At 37.1% G+C, this 15,878-nt stretch overlaps 1 protein-coding gene across 2 annotated transcripts in view; it reads right to left on the bottom strand.

Moving 5' to 3' along the window:
- Nucleotides 1-15,878, bottom strand: part of ERBB4 (erb-b2 receptor tyrosine kinase 4) — an 819,175-nt gene that overhangs the window by 747,180 nt on the left and 56,117 nt on the right. The window lies entirely within an intron of this gene.

Genomic DNA, 15,878 nt, shown 5'->3' with positions numbered 1-15,878 from the left:
ATTTCATTGACATCTACCACATGTTGATATTGGCCTATTTTTGTGAGATTCGTGAAAAATAATTTGTTACTTCTTTGTATAACAAATGAGGTATGCTTTTCAGTGTTCCATATAACTATTATATCAAAGTTCTTTGTTGTTGCTATTATTTTTTAATTCTTTATTGTTTATATTTTAAAATTTTAAATGGTTTCACCTGTCTATCAGAAAGAATGTGTTTAAGTGTTGCAGGAAGAAATTGAGGGATGAGATGTAAAAGGTCTAGTGGACTGGATCATGTTTATGGCATTGAAACCCAATCTTGTCCAATCTCTTAGACATCTAGAGAGGCAGAGCAAGCACTGCCTCTCCGAAACCACTGGATGCATCACAGAATTGGAAAACTTGTATATGACAACAGATGCAATACTGTATTTCTTAGCCTCTCTAACCTACTGTGCTGAGGCGCTAGAATGTGACAATTTGTCTTCTTATTCACTGAGAAGACAGACTAATTTGGGGTGATTTCCCTTTCATATAACCTAAAACATGCTGTCAAACTGAAAGATTCAGTGACAACTTAGCATGAAAATGCCAATTGAAAAAGCTAGCTTACATCTATCTGACAGTACCCCTACACTGATATGTTTCAGACAAAAATATATATGCATAAACCACACACATTTTTATTTTTTTATATTTTATTGATTTTTTACAGAGAGGAAGAGAGAGTGATTGAGAGTTAGAAACATGGATGAGAGAGTCAGCCTCCGGACTGAAGGATCCCAGTTCGGTTCCAGTCAAGAGCATGTACCTTGGTTGCGGGCACATCCGCAGTGAGGGGTGTGCAGCAGGCAGCTGATGGATGTTTCTCTCGCTCATCGATGTTTCTAACTCTCTATCCCCCTCTCTTCCTCTCTGTAAAAAAATCAATAAAATATATTTTTTTTAAAAATCACACATCCATTTATCAACTTCACAAATATTTACTAAACACTCGCTATGCTCAAGGCACCATTCTTGGTGCTGAGCATTCTGCAAGGCAATATGCAGACATCAGTCATGACCTCAAACATCTTCTATACAGCGGCTTCTATACCAAGCGGCCTTTTCTTTAGGGTTTCAAAATTCACGTGTATTTCATAGTTGAAGGAGAACTGGGAAAAATGAATCAGAAAAAAACAAGCACAAACATTTGCCTCCTGAGGCAGTCCTTCATAAAGAAAACTGCCACACACCTTCATGTAAAGCAGTGTTTTGTTTTTCTTCAATCTAATCTTTCCATAGCAGCCTTTTGGAGAAAAAGAAAATGCAATTGCAAGAAACAGCTTCAGAAGAATTCTTCTAACTACCTAATATATCAAATAAGATGGATTGGTGTAAAGAATGGCAATAAAGTATACATTAACAACCACCTATGTAGATATATTTTCAGTCTTCAATCACTACAACAAAACGATATTGCAATTGTCAGAAAATAGGGCATGCCTTAAATAAGTGTAATAGTTTTGAGCTATAAATACTGATGAGATAAATAGAGTATGAGATTAAGTGACAGGTAGAAGAAATAGAAATATGTAAGCACTGATTAATTATTATGTAATTTTACTCTCAACTGATTATTCTTAGGAATAAAAAGACCGAGTCTGCTGTTTATAAATACCATGGTGTTTCTTTCATTAGTCATCATCTCTTAAAAAAAAAAAAAAAAAGAATGCTGGGTTGATTAATTGTGAAGGTTGAGAAACCAATATTATATGAGAAATATTTAAATGCAGAAATAACTCACAATTAAAACAACAAAAAAGAGTGGCATGCCATTTACACTTAACAGATAACATTTTGACAGGGTTTGAAAAGACAAGAAATATATTTTACATTTATGTCAAAATATAAGAAAATACCCTATCTAATAAAGAGGGAATGTGATAATTGACCCTCACACCATCGCAAATATGGTGGCGCCCACAGCCAAGAAGGAAGGAATATTCTAATTGACTGCCAAGCCCTCAAAGATGGCAATGCCAGAGCCAATAAGGAGGAAATATGCTAATTGACTGTCACACCCTCAAAGATGGCAGTGTGCACAGCCACAGACGATGGCACACTGGAGTGGCAGGTGCGCTGCAAGGCCGGCTCACTCCCAGGCAGACCCAACTGCTCCATGCACATGGCTATGGAGTCCCCAGTCCTCTCATCTCCCCAGCTGCCCATGGCTGGCCCAAGGTGCAGGCAAGCTTGATGGCAGCTGGCTTGCTGCCCAGGGATTCCTGAGTCTCAGGTAACCAGGGTTGGCTGAAGCTTGCATTGCCAGCCCTGGCAGCAGCAGAATCATCTTCCCCTGAATGCCAGGTTGTCTCCTACCCCCGAGGGCTCCTGGACTGTGAGAGGGGGCAGCCGGGCTGAAGGACCCCCATTCCAGTGCATGCATTTTCATGCACTGGGCCTCTAGCAAGTTAATAAAATACTGTGAATATTGGAAAATACAACTTAATAAAATGTGGAAACTTGAGGAAGACATGAAAAAATAAAGTACAACTTGAAACTTCCCAGTATAAACAACAGGTAACTGGGGTGAGAAAAATAAGAGAATAATTTTCACAAGCATCATAAAGAGTGGAAACATATCTCATTCATTTTTATCCATTGTACAACACAGGCACATTATAGGCATTTACATGCAGTGAAGGAAAGAATAAATCACATTCATGTTTGCAATCAGTCATTTATTACCATCTCCGTACTTTGACTCACAAATCTGCTAAAACCAAAGTAGAAAAGTGTTTTAAGTGTAGTGGAATGTTTCACAGGTAAATTATACAGGATGAAGTTTGGGGCCAAATATTATACCAGGATACACTGATCTTCACATGCTAGGACACCTTTAATCGTTCAGGAACAGAACTAGATTTGCACAGAATGTCTCCATAGTCTCGAATCTAGGTGGTTTCTATAAATGACTCAAGGAAATTCAGAGTGAAAATCTTTGGTAACCGTAATCCAAGCTTCAAAATAAAGACTCTAGTTATCCTGCAATCCAATCATGTTACCTAGGAGTGACTGAAATGCTCAATTATTACATTGAAATTAAGTAGGCTATTTTGTTCTACTTTTTTTTTTCACTATTGTGTTACATTTGAAAGTTAATTCTCTACATCTTCCATAAAAATATTGGTATATTTCTTATCTAAATTGATTTCTTTCTTACACAAAAACCGCTCTTTCTCTTCTCATGGGTGAGTGAATATTTCAAAGCCAAGTCCCTTTCCAGCAGAATTATTTTGCAGACAGTTCTGGATTTTTCTGTTGTTGTTGTCCTATACATTTGTAAACAGGGAACAACAGATTGTTTTCATAGCATTTCTGAGATTAATTCAACATGGAAGCATCAGTTTAGCACCCTGGGGATCAATGGGGGAATGTATCATTTCTTATATTTATTTTACATTTTAAGGCTCATAGTTTTAAGGTTGTATTTGTAAAAGTAACACCTCCTTTCAAGTAGCAATTCATTCTGATACAGTTAGAAGTACTTTCTATATTTTAGATAACTATGTCCACTTCCTAGAAGGAAATTTTCAGTCCATTTGCCTAAGATGATCTTTTAGTTATCTCCAGAATTTTAAATGTTTCTTTCCTCCCAAAATAAGCAGTGAGCAATAATGATGTTTGCTAACAGCAATGTGTTACATACAGTAGGCACTCAAAACATTCGTCTAAATTAACCCATAAAAAATCAGGAAAGCATTACAATCTTTTCAGTAAGGGAACTGTGATTTAAAAAAAAAAAATAGAGAGGAACATTTAAACTATTACAAATGGGAACTGAGCAGACTATTGGATATAGTATTAGAATTATTAGAATGACAGTCAAACCAGGTTGTTACCTCGTTCTGTCGTTACCTAGCTCTGTGATATTATAAAGCCACATGCTTAAAATAAATGTGGCCATGAAGCAGACAATATTACAATGTTGAAGAATGAACACAGGGAAGCCAGGAAATAAGATGCCTTGGTTTGCAATCCAGCATTTATGTGAACCTTTCTGGACGTGTTTCCTCGTTTTAAAATGAGAAAGTTGAATTAAATGACCTCCTGGTTCCTTTTCATCACTACAACATTATAATTACACTAGAGGCCCTGTGCACCGCTGGCTCCTAACTGCATGCCTGACTGCCTACCTGATTCCCCCAAACCCCTCTGCCTGCCTGATCGCCACTAACTGCTCACCTGCCTGCCTGATCACCCCTAACCATTCTGAGTGCCTGCCTGATGGCCCCTAACTGCTCGCCTTCCTGCCTGGTTGCCACTAACCGCCTCTGCCTCGGGGGCCTCACCACTGTGGCTTCTTACAGAAGGATCCAGAATGACATCTGGAAGGTCATTTAGTTGTCTGGTCTAATTAGCATATTATGTTTTTATTATTATAGATGAAGGGGACAATAAGTAATCACATAATCCAAACCGCTAAGGTTAAGCCCTAAAAATTTCCTAAGTTTGGTTTTATTTGAAATTTGCTGGAGATGGCAAATATCAATAAACTAATGAGAACCCAAACAGCAACAGTCACAGAATACCTGTTTGTTGAAAGGATGGATGGATGGATAGATGGATGGATGGATGGATGGATGGATGGATGGATGGATGGACCAGAAACAGAATGACTACCGTGTTTCCCCGAAAATAAGACATCCTCTGAAAATAACACTTAGCGCATGGAAAGATAAGACATCCCCTGAAAATAAGACCTAGCGCAACTTTGGGAGAAAAAATTAATATAAGACACTGTCTTATTTTTGGGGAAACAGGGTATAATAAGTAACATTTTAATCTATTATTTGCCAAGTGTCTTCCTACAAACTATGCATGTACCCATTTCATAGTATAAGGAATCCTTTGAAAAACTTAGTAAATTACTCAGAATCACTAAGATATATATAAAAGTTTGAGATATGCTTCGAAGCCAAGCATTTGGAGTCCTCTGAATGGATCAGAGAGTTACTGTGACTTTTTCTCTCCTTCCTATCTTCCTGCTTCTCCAGGCTTCAGCACTTATGCAGTACCCTTTTGTGCTCTTCACCAATTACACCTTATTCCGTGTTCTCTGGCTATTTCAATTATCCATACACATCCTTTTATCCCTCTCTTTTTCACAGTCTTTTTTTCTAGGCAAGTTTGATATAGGTGTGTGTGTGTTTGTTTTCTATTTTAAATTCCATATCTCATTTAAAAATGATATAATATTGTTAAAAATTAATCTAAAATGGAAACCAGGCTTGATGATTTCGAGAAGAGACAAAACCATTTGAGCCACGTAAACAAAACTAAATCCAGCCTATTTTACGCACACAAGCGAAACTGGGGCCATTTCTTGTAAATGCCTCTGACAATCATAAAAGAAACTTGCCATCCTCCTAAAAACGGTATCAGATAACCAGGTTTCACCGGCCTCCTCACCACCTGGAAACTCCCCACGGCAGTAACCAATTGTAAAGGTTTACAACTTCCTCATTTTCACTCCATAAGCCACCCTGTCACTTCACACCCTCGAGTTTTTATTTTTGAGAGCTCTAACTTTTGAGCTATTCTTGTATGTACAATAAACTCAACAAATATGACCTATTGGTTTACTATTTTTGGATTTTTGACAATAGATAATAAAGTAAAACCAGTGCTATGTCTAACAAGAACAAAAAAAAAATTAATAACCATGAATTGTCAGTAAAATTAAAACCAGAGTCACCATTTACTAAAGATCCTGGAAGTATTTAAAGCACCCTAAAGGTTCTCAGAAGTCTTTACTCTGTTTTAAATAAAATATGTGTTATAACATTCAATAAGCTATCATCCGATTTTACAAGTTTTGAAATATTATTACATTTCAAAAATAGCAACTTTCCTTTTCGCCTTTGCAACTGTATATCATTTTATCTGCAACAAATATTAAATTGCCTTTTTTTAAGGTCTCCCTGGAAACTATTGGTTTCCTTTATAATTTATCTACCATATTACCATCTAAAAAATTACTCAATGGTTACAGTGCTTTCTTCTTAGAAAAGTAATTATTTTCCTCTTTATTATATCAGTTCACCATTGCTGCTTTGTAAATTATTTTAAGGAACAATCAAATCCACTTTTCCCAAAAATGTTAACTGCTTTAGTAGTCTAAAAAATGATAAATCTAAAGAAACCAAACATACAACAAATAGGTATCTTTTTCTATATCATTTAACTCAGCATGGAAATGCTTTTTAAAAATCTACATAAAATACAATGATGGCAGCCTTCAAATAATAAACACCTCAGTACCTATTCTGATAACCACAAATAGCATCTTCTTATTATTCATAAATGTTCCATAAAATAAAGTTTTGAATGTTTAAGATAAAAATACATCAAAGTTTCCTCCCAAAATGAAACAACTGTGATCTCTGCATTTGAATATCTCTTAGGATAACATAGTTTCAGAGGATTAGGCACTTGGAAACACTAGGGGCAGAATTAAATGAAATTATATTTTATAATAATTGCACACTTCCTTTCAGCATGATTGCCCAAAGGATATAATGTCATATATCTATCTATATCTTTATATCTATATCTATATCTATATCTATATCTATATCTATATCTATATCTATATCTACATCTATATCTATATCTATATCTATGTTTCTGTCACTTTTGGACTGTCATTGCCACTTCAGAGTATGTGATGTAACTTGTTACTTGCAGTTCTAAAAGATGTTAACGTGTCTTTAGTTCCAAAAGTCCTGAGCACCATAAAAAGCTATTCAGATTTCCATGTCCTGGGTTACGGCTTTCTAAAGACAATCCTTGAAACTAGTCATACATATTAATGGTGTAGTATTTTTAGGTTAACGGTTTTGGAGAGCAAGACCTCACATTTGAAATCAATGTATTGATTTATATATTTGTGTTTTTAACAATATATACACATTTCAGATTCTCAATGCCTTCACTAGTTTAGTCTCACCAAATCTATTCAACCTTTTTATTTTTTTCTCAACCCTTTTCAGTTCTACAAGGGACCAGTGTAGTGACCTTTGGAACATCCAGTGCTTACTCCTATTTCTAATATATTCCCTATGTTCTTCTTTTTGGACCGAGTGCCAGCTTTCTTTAGTTCTACTTATTAATTAGTGAACTTTTCAAAATGTTCCTAAGAATGTAACACATACTGATCTTGGCATTCTCTGAAATGCAATTGCACATATAATCTTCAATATCACATAAGTTCACAACAGGCTGTTTGTTTGTTTTTTATAGCTGGTCATTATACATCTATAAGTAGAATGTAAATTTCTTGCAAAGAGAGTTGAAGTTTATTTTTCATGATTTGTTGTTACCCACTCCAGAAAAAGATATAACCAGCTGTAAACACTTACACTGTTCCAAAGACAGCAAATATATTTTTCTGAAAACACACCTACACAGGGAATAGGAGCAGCTAGCTTCTCTGTGTTTTACCCACTCACAACCCATCGTCATCAGCTCCAGCATGGAACAGTGTCTGCCTTATTTGGGGAACCTAGAGCCCTGGTGATTTTATATGCATGCCTATTCCAGAAGGATTCCCACTAGCTAGGTAATTAACACATCCATCTCTTTACATGTTTTATGTTTTATTTTTGTGGCAACACTTAGTTCTACTCTCTTACAAATTTCTATTAGACAGTACAGTGTAACAATTATAGTCATCATGTTTTATATTAGATTCTTGGAAGTTATTTATGTTATAGCTGAAAGTTGGTACCATTTTTCGACTACACACACAGAAACACACACACACACACCACCTTCCTCATTCACTGATGGACACTTAGGCTCTTTCCGTTGTAAATAATGCTGCAGGGAATCAGGGCAGTGTGGTTATCTCTTCATTATTCTGGTTTTCATTTCCTTTGGGTATGAGGGCCGGATGGTTTGTAAAATCTGTTATTACAAGATAAATGAAACATGAAGCCACATTCCAAATTGGCCTATTCCTTTTCCACCTATCACTGTTTTTGTTATTTTATCTGGGGCAGAAATCATAAAAAAAATTCAAAAATCTTTGAAAAAAAATTATATATATATATAGCACAATTAGTGAACTTTTCAAAATCTTCATAAGAATGTAACACAGCCGGGACCGGTTTGGCTCAGTGGATAGAGCGTCGGCCTGCAGACTGAAAGGTCCGGGTTCAGTTCAGGTCAAGGGCATGTACCTTGGTTGTGGGCACATCCCCAGTGGGGGGTGTGCAAGAGGCAGCTGGTCGATGTTTCTCTCTCATGGACGTTTTTAACTCTCTGTCCCTCTCAATTCCTCTCTGTGTAAAATCAATAAAATATATTAAAAAAAAAAAAAAAGAATGTAACACATACTGATCTTGGCATTCTCTGAAATGCAATTGCACATATAATCTGCAATATCAAATATATATATATACACACACACACACTATTTGAGCAGTGTTACTAGTATTACCAATTTACCAATTATTATACCTATTTCATATTTTCATGACAGCCAATAGTAAGTCTAAATCACATTTGCTCTATTTCCCAGCTACAACAGAAGCTTTAAGCCCCCATTGACTGTAGCTTCCTCTGACCCAAATTAGAGACAAAGTAGCTGGCACTTGAAGATCTCTCCTACTGTAAGTGAGCAAAGTCTATTTCTGTTGCAAAAATCAGGAAATCCTTTTGTATATGAACTATCATTTATAACTATGGTTAATCTGTTAGATATTTAAAATGGCCAATGTAACAAATGCCAATAAAGCTTATCTATTGTATCGATAGGTTTGTATAATTAATGGGCACAGTACATGAGGAAAGGTAGGTTCAAAAATGTTTCGGTTTTATTTATTTATTTTATTTGTCTCGGGGGAAAGGAAAGAGGAAAAGAGGGAGGTAAAATGCACTGGAATAAAAATATATGTATTATATTACTATCTCCATTGCACAATTCAGGAAAGAGAGCTCAGAAATGGCGAATACATTGCACAGCTAGAAAGTGGTATATAGCTTATTTTTATCCAGATCTAAGTGACTCTGCAATCTTTCTTTTTCCTTCCTATTGTTGCTTCTTTTTTTTTTCTTACTTTATTGTTTGAAGTTTTACATATATACCCCTTTTCCCTGCTTGCCCCCCTCTCCTCAAAGCCATCCCTCCCAGGCAAGCCCCCACCACCCTGGTGTCTGTGTTCACTGGTTATGTGGATTGTACCATTGCTTCCTCACTGCTTTTACTCCTTATAAACACATGGGCAGGAAATAAAGTTACAAAGAATTTAATTGGAAAAGTCTGGCATTCCATAAATAAAGTCACCCACCTGAAGAAATTTTTAATGGGAATAGTAGCTGAGAGGTAAAAAGTATATACACGGAGAAAGTACTGCTTCTCAAACTACCGAAGCTAAAGGACTACGTTGTTTGTTTGGTTTCAACAGCCACTCTACAATATTTTTTAAAATATGTATTAATTAGAAAAAATAAATTGCTGTAAAAATGACCATGTACTTGGATGTCACAGCAGTGTCAATTACTATAAAAATTCCCAAATGCTTACTCCCAACTTTGTGTACTTGCCTATAGAGAAACAGCAGCAATCAGTGGACCACACTTAGCAAAATTAAAATACAGTACAGGTGATAAAAAGAAAATTTAACACATTAGCTTATATATTACCATGTATGTATGTATGATAATGTATGTGTGTGTGTGTGTGTGTGTGTGTGTGTGTGTGTGTGGCTTTTATTAATTTTTAAAATACCTATCCCCCAAACAATTTACTGTGAAGTCTTGTTATCTCATTAAATTGCTTTTCAAGATAGGTTACTGAAAATAAAATAAATGTCTACATAAGACAAAGAAAGTTGAAAATACAATAAAAAACATACTGTCTTACTAGACCAGACTGGCAAAACACATAGGCCTGTCAACCAAGTTAGCATTCATTTTGTTCTGTGTGTTTGTGTATATACATAAAATTATTAAGCATCAGTAATACCAACAGTGTTAATTTTGAATATTATCATTATTATTTTATAGTTAAAATTATTTCATGTTTTTTCTGACAAGCTCAGGGGATATGCTTTGCTCTTACTGAATGTGCTGATAATCATGGCAATGGAGAAAGAAGATGAATAATGTGTTTATCCTTTCTGTGGAATCTGGCACATAAAGCAAGCTTCTGCACTTGCCATCTTCCAAAATGTGGCATCAGTTCATAATAAAGCGCTGAATGCATTTTGGGAAAATGAAAATTTATGTTATATCATGAGATCTGGGCTATGATTCCAAAAACATTGTGATAATTAAATATAGAAAAACAGAAACAGGAAATGATTTTTCCCGATAGCATTATAAGTACTCTGTATATATACTATATAATGACTTGTTATTTCATTTTAATTTTCTCTTTCCAGTATTATTAACCGTAGAGTGCACTTACACACAATGGCTAGGGTAATAAGATTAGTATTTACTGATTGCTCTAAATAATTATCAACATTTTTGTTATTTGGGAATAAAACTATCATATTAATTTTGGTATGTGAATAAAACTACACCTTACTAATATTGGAATTTTCATTTATTTAGCATTTTCTTAGCCAGAATGCATAAAGAACACCTAGTAACAGTTTATGGTAAAGTTTTGAATTAACCAAACAGTATCTATTAAAATGTAGCATAGCTACATTCTATTAAGAAAAAACAAATATTTAATGATATCATAAAATTGAAGTATATGCTTTAATATTTTTACTATTATAATTCTGAACAGATGAAAAAAGATAGCTTTGATAAGTATTTTATAATAGTTAATGCAAGTCAGTAAGTTTTAGAAAATGTATTTAAGTTATACTTTAACACTTTGAAATATAATATAAAAGACAGCTTGAAAATCATAAAATAAAAAATCAACCTATTTTGTTCAGTTATTTTTTATGGAATTATTCCCATTTAGTTGCTCTAAGTGAAGAAAATAATAAATTAGCATTAGGTGATGGAAAAGCCAATTAATAGCCCAATATGCCTCTAAAAATACAAGCAAAATGGTGATTTATTACTGTTATGTCACAAATCTGGTACATTTTCAAGTAGGAGGTCAGTAAAGATTGTTTGATTAACACATGTTAATATAGGAGGCATGCATGAATAATAATAAGGTTCAAAGCAGCTAACTCCTGGTTACTGAAAGGACACTGACCATGGCTGTCGCCCATTGGTATCAACTTCCTATTTTCTTGGTAGAGAACAGCTTCCTGGAATGGCCACCATGGTATGGTATTAGTATCTCTTAGCTGCAAAAGAAATAACTTGGGACAGCCTTAGCTAGTTTGGCTCAGTGCACAGAGCTTCGGCCTGATGACTGAAGGGTCCTGGGTTCCATTCTGGTCAAGGGCACATACCTCTGTTGCAGGTTCTTCCCTGCCCCAGGCCCTGGTTGGGTACATGCAGGAGGCAACCAATCAATGTGTTTCTCTCACACTGACATTTCTCTGTATCTTGCCTTCTCTCTTCCACTCTCTCTAAAAATCAATGGAAAAATATCCTCTGGTGAGGGTTTAATAAAGTACAACAACAACAAAAAATATGACCTGGGACGTACCAAAAACTTACCAGGAACCTCGGGAGGCATGTGTGTTGCAGATTCACGCTATGTATTAAAGATTATGAATCCACTTTCTGAGAATGTTGAGGTTCCCCAGGGTTCTTCCCATGGCCTGTACTCTTCTGTCTTCTTGATTCACTCATTTATTCTCCTGATTTCCACATCCACAAAACTCTCCAGCCTTGCCCTCTCCCAAGGAATTCAAGTTCTTATTCCCAGTTGCCTGCCAGTTAGGTATTTCCAATAGAACACTCCCTACACATGTTCAATGGAACCTGTAAAGGCATAAACCAGCCACCTTTCCCTGACCCCTGGGCAGTGTCCTTCCCACAGCCCCTATTTCTGTTGGTGATGTCAACATCTCCCAAGCACTCCAACTACAAAGCTGGAAAACTTTCTGAAAGCTTGCTTCCCCTGCGTTCTCCAGACCCCCGGCTTTCCTCAGGCACTTCCCATCATGGGCATGTGACCTGGGCCCCGTGCTTAGAGGCCCCCAGGCTTCTCTGAGGCTCTGCGGTCACCATCCAGAAACGGTGACTCATGTTTTAACAAGGAGCCCTGCATCTCTGCGCTGGGCCCTGCACATGGCCATTCCTGCCTCCCATGCCCTTCATCCTCTGTAAAACCTGGGTTATATCCTCCAAACGTAGCATGAAATTTCTCATGTCCATGTCTTTGAACTCATTTTCCCTCCACTGAGAATGTCTCATTTCCTGACCAAATCCTCAAACACTCATTTCGGTAGGTACCACCTCCCCCAGCAAGCCTTCCCTGTATAATTAAGTCAGATTAAGTACTCCCATAAAGTAATACCATTATTATAACTCTATTATTTCAGTTACAAGACTGTACTTTTACCTGTTTTGGTACCTCATGTTCCATGAGCTCATACAAAGGAAGGAAAGAGGAATTATGTTGCAACTAACATAGTATTACGTGAAACACACAATCAACTTTTGTTCTACGAACCAAGATACGATGAAGGAAAGTATATGTAGTGCATTCTACTCTCATGAATGTGTTTTCAGAACCAAAAGCTACTGGAGTTCAGTTTTTTAAAGCAAATGAGATCAATAATTAATTCTACATCCCAAATGAATGTGGAAATTACCTATTTCTCCCTAGATTTTTCTTCACTCCCAATCAGTCTGATAGCTTTCTTCTCCAGACTGAACTATTGTAAGTGTTCTGTGCCTTCCTTCAATTCTCTGCAGTGCAGTCAGAAGACTCTTTAAGATAACAATCAGACTATGTATCCATAACAATTATTCCTTGCCTACACCCTCCAAGTTTCAGCTCAAATATTACTTTGCTAGCGATGTCTACAATAATTACTTGGCCCCATATATTAAAATAAGCCACTCCCTACACACACACACACACACACACACACACACACACACAGGCACGCACATAACGTCTCTCTATATACTTTTTCTTTTTAGCACTTAGATGAGTTTATAGTTTATAATTTTTGGTTGCATAAGTTAATAAAGCTTGTCTTTCTCATTAGATTGAAAATTTTGATCTAGGGACGATGTCTACTTTGCTCCACATCCTCTCTGCCACCTAACATGGCAGATTAGGTGCCTAAAAAATAATTCAAAAAAGAACATGGGGACTTCAAAGCCTATCCTGATAGTAAATATTATTTTCCTTCTTCTCTGCCCACTTTAATACAATCATTTGTATTGGCTAGCCTGATTCCTGGTTCTTCACATTGCACTTCATCAAACTGCAAATATGATAGGGAGTTGAGGCATCCACGAGTGCATTTGTTCAGCTTATATGCCTGAGTCCTTCCCTGAAGACCCGGTTACGCATCTGAGGCCTCCTGGGAACCGATGCAGAAGGCCCACAGCTTTCTGATCAATAAACACTACTGCCCTCACATATGCATTTATGCAGGTTTTCACATTTTAGAAATAAGCAACTTGGGACTATAAAATACTTCTCTAGCCCAAGTCAGTTTGACTCAGTAGATAGAGCATTTGCCTGCAGACTGAGGGGTCTCTGGTTTGATTCTGGTCAGGGGTACATGCCTGGTTGCAGGCTCAATCCCCAGTGGGGGAGGGGAATGCATGCAGGAGGCAGCCAATCAATGATTTACTCTCATCATTGATGTTTCTCTCTATCTCTTTCTCTCTTCCTTCCTCTCTGAGATCAATAAAAAATATTTTTAAATACTTTTCTAACTCAAACCCACAAGGCTTCAACCATATTTTAAATGCATCCTTTTAACACTGCCACCTGCATAAAATGACCCCAAGAATGACTTCTCTGTGAAGCAAAACCTATAGACAATACCATGTTAGAAGCCTACATTCAATTATGAGGATCCTATTTACCTATGTCTCTGCCTGTCATGCTTTCAGAATGGCTTTCAGGAAACTGATTCTTACGTGTTCCAAATCCCTCAGCCTCAGTTTCCTCATCTACAAAATGGCATAGTTATAGGGTGCCTGTAGAGATTAAGTAAGATGATGGTCATAAAACAGTATAATGTTTCTCAAAGTATGACTACATAACAAATCCTAGCTAAACATAAAAACTTCTGGAAATCACAGAGAAATGAATAAAGTACAATGAATACAGAGAAATGAAAGGGGTACAATGTGCAGTGACAGCACTGCAGAGTGCAAACCGAAAGGCCAAAAGGAAAGCTGAAGGGCTGATGTCTGTCTGTCAGGCAGTTCGGTTCTCCTGAGCCCCTTTCTGGCTCCTGCCACGCTGCTAGCACTGTGCAGAGACATCCCCCCTTCAACCAGATAAAGAACACGAAAGGAACCGCTACAATTAATTTGCCTGAGAACGAGGCACGGAAGATAAACGTGCAGTGCACCCTCAGGACCACAACCGCTTTACATTTATCTCTATTTACCCACACGTCAATTAATGAACCAGCCGGCCAGAAGTCTTTTAATAAGAAGTAATCATTTCCAGCTAAAGTTGCCAACTTCCTATAAATCAAATCTGCATTCTGTGGTGCCTTTTAAACGAAAAGAAAACATGCTTTTAAAAGCAATGTTTCCCTCCTTGAATATTTCTACTTTATTGCTTCTGAATCGTCCAAGTTCAAATGAGATAATTAAATGCTGTCTTTTTTTTGTTGTTGTTCAGAGGCGAGATGAAGGTAATTTGCTGCCTCATGCATCTGTTTCCTCATCAACACAGTGAGGACCAGGCTAATTAGGGGATGGAAACAATATGGTCATATGGCTAGGCCAGATTGCTTGTCACCAAGTTTTCCAATAAGTGGGCTCAGTTTTGAGGACAGGAAACAGATCTGATTCTCTGGTGTCTCTCTTGCAGTGCAGGAAGAGAAAGAAGTGTGCTGATGTTCACCTGCTTATTTTTTAGCACTATTCCCAGGAATGATCTTACTGGGCTGAGTCATTTGTTTTGTCTTTACAAGAGTATTCTTTATTGGAAAGTGTCAGCCCAGGCTACTGACTTCCATGGAGAACACAGAAATCCAACCAACCCACACTAAGTTCACTGCAGTATTGTGAAAGTCTGTGGGCCAGAAAAATCACATCCAAAGACAGGTGGATGTGCCCCCATTTCCAGAAAGTCTAATTTAACTCAATTGACTCAGTAGGGGGAAATTAGCACCTGGAAATATAAGATTAATTCTAGAGTGTATGCCAGGCATGCGGTTGGTGCCAGTTTGATCTCAGCCAATTTGCATGAGATATAATTCAGGCCCAGAGTGTCCATTCACAGGCCTGGCTCGGAAATGTGAATGAGTACAATTAGATTCTCTCTCTTGAACATCTGAACTGGGAAAGTCCAAACAGAAGAGTGGAAAACATGCATTGAGAGATTCATGAGTAAGCACAGACAAAAGTTATGTAAAATAAGAGTGAGCAAGCATAGTTAGATGGTAGAGACAGTAGTCTAGAAAAGTAATGAAGAATGCAGAAACACTGAGAAACATGGAGAGAACGAGAGCAAGAGAGAGAGAAAGAGATGCTTTCTATTCCTGACAGCTCCAAGATCCTCATCCCCTGAAAGTCCTTGAATTCCAGTGCCAGGTACCAGTTCCAACAGAACTTGACCATTCTGCTTGTCCTGTCCTTGGATTTTCCCCCAGACCATCACCTCCCTTATTAATAATGTCATACGCTAAATGCCACTAACTACTCCAACTGGATCCAGTCACCCGTTTTCCAAGCAATAAGTACAAATTGGCTGATGTACATTCATTTCAATTATCGTCAGAAACCCTGCATCTCTCTGAACATCTCCAAAGACCAATTTGGGGTGGCAG

Source organism: Pipistrellus kuhlii, unplaced genomic scaffold (assembly GCF_014108245.1).
Source record: "Pipistrellus kuhlii isolate mPipKuh1 unplaced genomic scaffold, mPipKuh1.p scaffold_m20_p_7, whole genome shotgun sequence".
Classification (NCBI taxonomy): domain Eukaryota; kingdom Metazoa; phylum Chordata; class Mammalia; order Chiroptera; family Vespertilionidae; genus Pipistrellus; species Pipistrellus kuhlii.
Note: the sequence above shows the minus strand (reverse complement) of the source record. Positions and strands in the feature narration are given on the sequence as shown.